This window comes from Rhinopithecus bieti, unplaced genomic scaffold (genome assembly GCF_001698545.2).
Source record: "Rhinopithecus bieti isolate Rb0 unplaced genomic scaffold, ASM169854v2 scaffold_52032, whole genome shotgun sequence".
NCBI classification, from domain to species: Eukaryota; Metazoa; Chordata; class Mammalia; order Primates; family Cercopithecidae; genus Rhinopithecus; species Rhinopithecus bieti.
Window position 1 is genome coordinate 1820576 of NW_016821592.1, and position 6392 is coordinate 1826967.

At 41.5% G+C, this 6392-nt stretch overlaps 1 protein-coding gene across 1 annotated transcript in view; it reads right to left on the bottom strand.

Annotated features, from left to right (window-relative positions):
* The window catches only part of QPCT (glutaminyl-peptide cyclotransferase), a 55924-nt gene extending 50113 nt beyond the window's left edge, over positions 1-5811 (bottom strand). Inside the window, exon 1 of the mRNA XM_017860454.1 lies at positions 5718-5811. The gene's annotated coding sequence lies outside the window, so the exon portion shown is untranslated. The remainder of the gene's footprint in view (positions 1-5717) is intronic.
* Between the last annotated feature and the right edge of the window lie 581 nt (positions 5812-6392).

The following is a 6392-nucleotide window of genomic DNA, read 5'->3' on the forward strand; positions in this document are numbered from 1 at the left end:
CTGCACGTTATGCACATGTACCCTAGAACTTAAAGTATAATAAAAAAAAAAAAAAGAACTATAAAATTTCAAGGGGAGTCTAGGAAAAAAAAACCGAGCAACCTAATTAAAATCAATTCACCTTCAGCTAAATTAGCCATCATCATTTAAAGAACATTAAAGGAAACAGTTTAAAGTCTAGGGGAATATGGTCAGAATTCTTTCTGAAAATACTTAAGGTTTTGAAATTTGAGGTGTCATGATAAAAGTACAAATTACAGTAAAATGTTCAGGTCATTATATTCTGACTAACTATATTAAAAATAAACAAACATAAATCTATTTAGTGATTTTACCCCCTGTATAGAATACTTCAAGCTGTTAGTACAGAAAATGTCACAGTGATAGCTTCTGGTCACTTGAGGACCTGTGCAGTAAGATCTTCCTTTGATGATGTAAAAAGGAACTCATTCTATGACCATAGAAGTTCCTGTTGCTTTTCTGTTCTTTATTATCTTTCTAAATATCCCTCCATAGAATCAAGCTTAGCAACTTTTCTTTCTCTGTGCTGCCAAATGACAGGAGGAGATACAGAGATGTGAAAAGCTCTAATTCTTTTGCATGAATAACAATATTAATAGTTAACCCTTATTGACCATTGTCTGTGTGCCAGGCTTTTTAAAAAGTGTTTTTCATGTATTATCTCATTTAATCCTTACAATAATTCCTGAAGGAAGAATTACTGTCATCACGGTTAACTGATGATGAAGACATTGAAGCACATAGAGGCTAATTTGCCCCTGGTCACACAGCTTGTTAAATGGTGGAATCCTGGTGTATAACAAGGTAGATGACATTATGTGCATAATACATTACATTTATTTATTTATTTCTCACAACAACAGTGAGGTAATTATTCCCCCCTCATTTTACATGTAAGGGAATCGATTCTTAGTGAGATTAAGTAGCTCAAAACTACTAAATGGCAGAGCCCAGATTGTACTCTGTCTTTGAAATCGCATCCCAACCCTTTTCTTCTAACTGGTTCCTCTGTGCTGGTGTAATTTCCACACTCCAGGAAGGGAGTCCCAACTCCTCTGTTTTGGTCAGTCCTGGTAGGACCTTTTTTTTTTTTTTTTTCTTTTTGAGACAGGATCTCCCTCTGTTGCCCAGCCTGGAGCGTAGCGGCACAATCCCAGCTTACTGCAACCTCCGCTTCCCCAATTCAAGTGATTCTCCTGCCTCAGCCTCCTGAGTAGCTGGGATTACAGGCGCGGGCCACCATGTCCGGCTAATCTTTGTATTTCTAGTAGAGACGGGGTTTCACCATGTTGACCAGGCTGGTCTTGAACTCCTAGGCTCAAGACCCCTGGGCTCAAGTGATTCGCCCACCTCTGTTTCCCAAAGTGCTGGGATTCCAGGCATGAGCTGCCACGCCTGGCTGGATAATTAACTTTAATACTCCCTTCCTATTCAGGTCTGTAGCATCTTTGTTCTCTTCCTCCGTTGGCTTTTTAAACATGTTATAACCAATTTACAGTATTTTAAGAGTTTGTTTGTTTTTGTTGTTGTTGTTGTTTGAGAGAGAGTCTCACTCTGTCGCCCAGGCTGGAGTGCAGTGGCATGATCTCGGCTCACTGCAACCTCTGCCTCCCGGATTCAAGCGATTCTCCTATCTCAGTATCCTGAGTAGCTGGGACTACAGGAGCGTGCTACTACATCCAGCTAATACGTTTTTGTTTGTTTGTTTGTTTTTGTTTTGAGACGGTGTCTCGCTCTTGTTGCCCAGGCTGGAGTGCAATAGCGCAATCTCTGCTCACTGCAACCTCTGCCCCAGGGTTCAAGTGATTCTCCTGCCTCAGCCTTCTGAGTCACTGGCATTAGAGGCGCTCGCCACCATGCCCCGCTAATTTTTTGTATTTTTAGTAGAGACAGGATTTAGTCATGTTGGCCAGGCTGGTCTCGAAATCCTGACCTCAGGTGATCCGTCCGCCTTGGCCTCCCAAAGTGCTGGGATTACAGGCGTGAGCCACCATGCCCAGCCCGCATCCAACTAATTTTTGTATAAAAGAGAACTCTAAAAGTAATACTCAGTTGAATAAGATCTAGAATAAAAGCAATAATCCGTAACTCAAGGGAATTTAATGTTAATTTGATTTTAAAATCGATGAGCACATTTATGTATTACCTACTCTTTTCTGGAGAAACTTATTTTGCAGTCACAAAGATAGACATTATTGGAAGTAGTTAAAGTAATTGGTTTTTTACTGCAAATTATCTGAATATTCATTTTTGTTTTTGCAACAGGGTCTCGCTCTGTCACCTAGTGGCACAATCTTAGCTCATTGCAACCTCTGCCTCCCGGGTTCAAGCAATCCTCCTGATCCTCCCACCTCAGACTCCAGAGTAGCTGGGATTACAGGCGCATGCCACCACGTCCAGCCTTTTTTTTTTTTTTTTTTTTTTTTATTTTAGTAGTACAGGGTTTGCCATGTTGGCTAGGCTGGTCTCAAACTCCTGACCTCAAGTGATCTGCCCACCTTGGCCTCCCAAAGTGCTGGAATTACAGGCGTGAGCCACCACACGTGGCCTGAATATACACTTTTAAGAACTGCATATGAAATCCTAGGTGAAACATATGCAGTAACCACTCCCTTTAGTTACCAGATTTTCCTAATCTTTTTAGTCAAGCCATCCTTATTACATTTCTCTTTGATTATATACTATGTTGTAAATATATACAAAGATATATATTTACAGATACCATTCAAGAAACATGATGGTATCAAATTGATGGGACTTGATCACCAATTAGATTTGGAGAACAAGGGAAAGGAGTTTAGGCTGACCAAGTAGTTTGTGTCTTGAATGACTAAATAGATGGTGGCACTATGCACTAAGACTGGAAATACAGGAAATATATATATGCAGACATATGAACATAGTAATATAACCAAGTGTAAAATTATATAAAGCTAAATATAAGTGCAAATAAAGGAAAGGGAGGAGTTATATGGAATAGAGAAAGTTACATAAAAATGAATGAATATGCCTGGCCCAGAGCTGGTGTTCAATAAACAATAGATATTATTAATAACCTTTATACCCAAGCAGAAGAATTTGGACGTGGTAAGGTAGGTGATAGGGAACAATTGCAGAGTTTATCATGTGGTACTTTAGGACTACTAGCCTAACTACTATCATCAAGACATATTGAAAAAATTCACTGATTTAATCAACATTTATTGAGCACTGTGCTAAATGATGAATAAATAAAAATAACGGCTGGATGCAGTGGCTCATGACTGTAATCCCAGCACTTTGGAAGACTGAGGCTGGTGGATCACTTGAGGACAGGAGTTGGAGACCAGCCTGGACAACATAGTGAAACCCCGCTTCTACTAATAAATAAATAAATAAAAGATCTGGTCTTCTTCAAGTTCAGAAAAGGGAAGCGCAGATAGGGATCCCAGGAGGATCTGATAAACACTCAATCCACAATAAAATTGCTGAGCCACATGAGAATTATCTCTCAAGGGCTATCAGAACACAGAACAATTATTGATAGCCTTCAAATCAGATAAGACAGTTCCAAGGATGTAACAGTTTGAGCTAGTCTAGGAGACCAACTAAAAGTCTGTTGTGGTAAGCCAGATGTGAGATATGGACTAGGACAATGGCAGTGGAAACTGAGAAAGGACATTTTGAGAACTATATCATCATGTACGTGTCTGCTGATAAAGAAATACAGCCTAAAGCATTTTCTCCCATAACTATTTTACTAACTCTATATTGATACCCAAATGCTTTTCGAATTTTCAGCTGTTTCAAGGTCATGGAAAAGACACAAACACAAAATAATTTTCCAGTGACCACATTCTATAAATTAAAACCAGCTGAAGTTTTAAAATGATGACAATTTCCTCTAGCTGGAAATTGTCATCAATTTCCCTAATGAAAGAATTCACTGATTTAATCAACATTTATTGAGCACTGTGCTAAATGATGAATAAATAAAAATAAGGGTCAGGCACAGTGGCTCATGCCTGTAATCCCAGCACTTTGGAAGACTGCGGCGGGCAGATCATTTTTCCCCCTGCATTTAGGTTTCTAAATCAGATGCCTCTGTTATCTCAAGTCACAAGAGTGTTGACTTTCTTTGCTTGCACGAGGTAACATATTTGAATGGCTATGTTGTGTGTCATTAAGTACAAGGAACCCAATAATGCAGGACAAGGTCTGCAACTGCAGCCATAGAAGAGCAATTTTGTAAGCTCATTTTCATAAAACATCACCAAGAAGAAAAATCCTTTCCATTTTGAGCATTCAGATTATATTTTCTCTCAAGGATTAAAACATTTCACATGGTAATACACTTACTTATTAAATCCAATCTTTATCTCTGTAATGCTCTTAGAACAGGAATGGAACACCTTGAGGAAACTGTAGTACATGTTAAGCAAAAAATTAGATACAAAGATAGTTCTTTGATCAAATGTGCTGAAAGAGTTACCCAAAGTAGAGGAGACCGTTTTATTTTTAAAAAGAGAAGTAGAACAGTGGAAATAAAATGAAATATATATATTATATATCTCTATTTTCACACATGCCCACAAATACTTAAATCTCTGTATAACAGCAGTTTGAATTGTCTAGAAAAGTTACTTCTAGGAAGAGTAACTTCTGTCTCTTTAAGTACTACAGCAGAAAATGGAAGTTAATAGTGAGATAAGACTGGCTGTAAACTGCTCCAATGAGGTCCTGGGAATCTTGCTGAGAGGCAAAATTTGGGGCTGGACTAAAATGTCTGTTGGGAAGTGAAAGGAAGAAAAGGGCAAAGTTAAGCAAGAGAGAGTTCTTTAAAAAGAAGGTAAACTTGAGTAAATCTACTTTCAATTTTAAAGTAAAAGAATAGCTGAATAGGACTCTAATAACAAAAGTATAATAAGACTGAATTAGATACTGCTGGATGTAAGACATTTAGCAACTTCCAATTCCTGAGAATGTTTCAGAAATATTTTTTAAAATAGCTTTTTAAATAATCAAGGTTTTACACAATCTTACCTGCCTTATGTTCAATATAATTTATCTTAATATTTTCATTTCTTAACTTTAAATCCAAGGACATCCATTAAGAGTGATGATTTTGTATCAAAAGTAGGGGCTCACTTACGTTTATTTTTCTTTCTGTTCTTGAAAACTGCCCTCTTGGCTGGGCGTGGTGGCTCACACCTGTTATCCCAACACTTTGGGGGGCCGATGCGGGCGGATCTCTTGAGGTCAGGAGACCAGCCTGGGTAACACAGCAAGAGACCCCATCTCTACAATAACTTAAAAGTTAGTGGGGCATGGTGGCGCACGCCTGTAGTCCCAGCTGCTTGGGAGGCTGAGGCAGGAGAATCACTTGAGCCCAGCAGTTCCAGGCTGCAGTGAACTATGATAGTGTCACTGCACTTCAGCCTGAATGACAGAGTAAAACCTTTTCTAGAAAGAAAGAAGACAGAAAGGGAAAAAGAAAAAGAGAGAAGAAAGAAAACTGCCCTCTTGATTGTAGTCCCTCTGATTGTTGCAATATATTTAAGTACTTTTGGGATAAAATGTTGACATAAGGAGAATCATGTGGCTTCTGTGACCATGGCTGTCAGCTTCTCAGGCCTTTCTCTCACATAAGACATCGAAAATTTATGCACAGTGTATTTTCCCTCTATGCTGCTGACTCCCACCCCCGCCCCACTCACCTGACAGGGTCACACTTTGTTTTGGAGCAAAACAAATGTTAACATTGTGTTTCCAGACACGTGGAAGCCTAGGTTTGGTGATTCTGGACTGCACTCCACTTTGGTGGTAGGGTCACATTCACGTTTTAAGGCCGACGGGGAGGAAACACCAAGTACCGGGAAAACCCCTGCAGTCACCGGAACGTCGGGCTCGGGACGTGCAGGTTTGGGCGCCAAGCTGCGGTATCGGCTGCCACCCCGGGGGCAGGCAGCAGGGAAGAGCATGCGGGAGGGCTGTGACATCTCAGGATGGAAGCCGCTCTCTGCTCTGGACGCCTTACAAGTCCCCCGTTCCAACTGTCACCTCTGGCCCATTGTCGCCACCGCCTCCCTCAGAGTGCAAGGCAGTAGAGGAAAAGACAGTAGCGTCGGCAACAGCGGGACCAAGTACCGCGTGTAACTGACAGAAAGACACGCTCGCATCTCCCGCGGCGCCCCTGCCCCGTGCCCCCGCGCTCACAGAGACGCCCGGAACTCGAAGGTGCGGAGTCAGCCGGACTGTACCCGGCGCTCCCGCCGCCCCTTCTCCGGGCAGAGACAGCCGCGACCTCCCGCCGCGGCCACCACCCGGCGGGCACGGGCCGAGGAACTACAGCTCCCGGCAGGCCCCGCGCCGACCGCGCGCCCCCGTCCCCC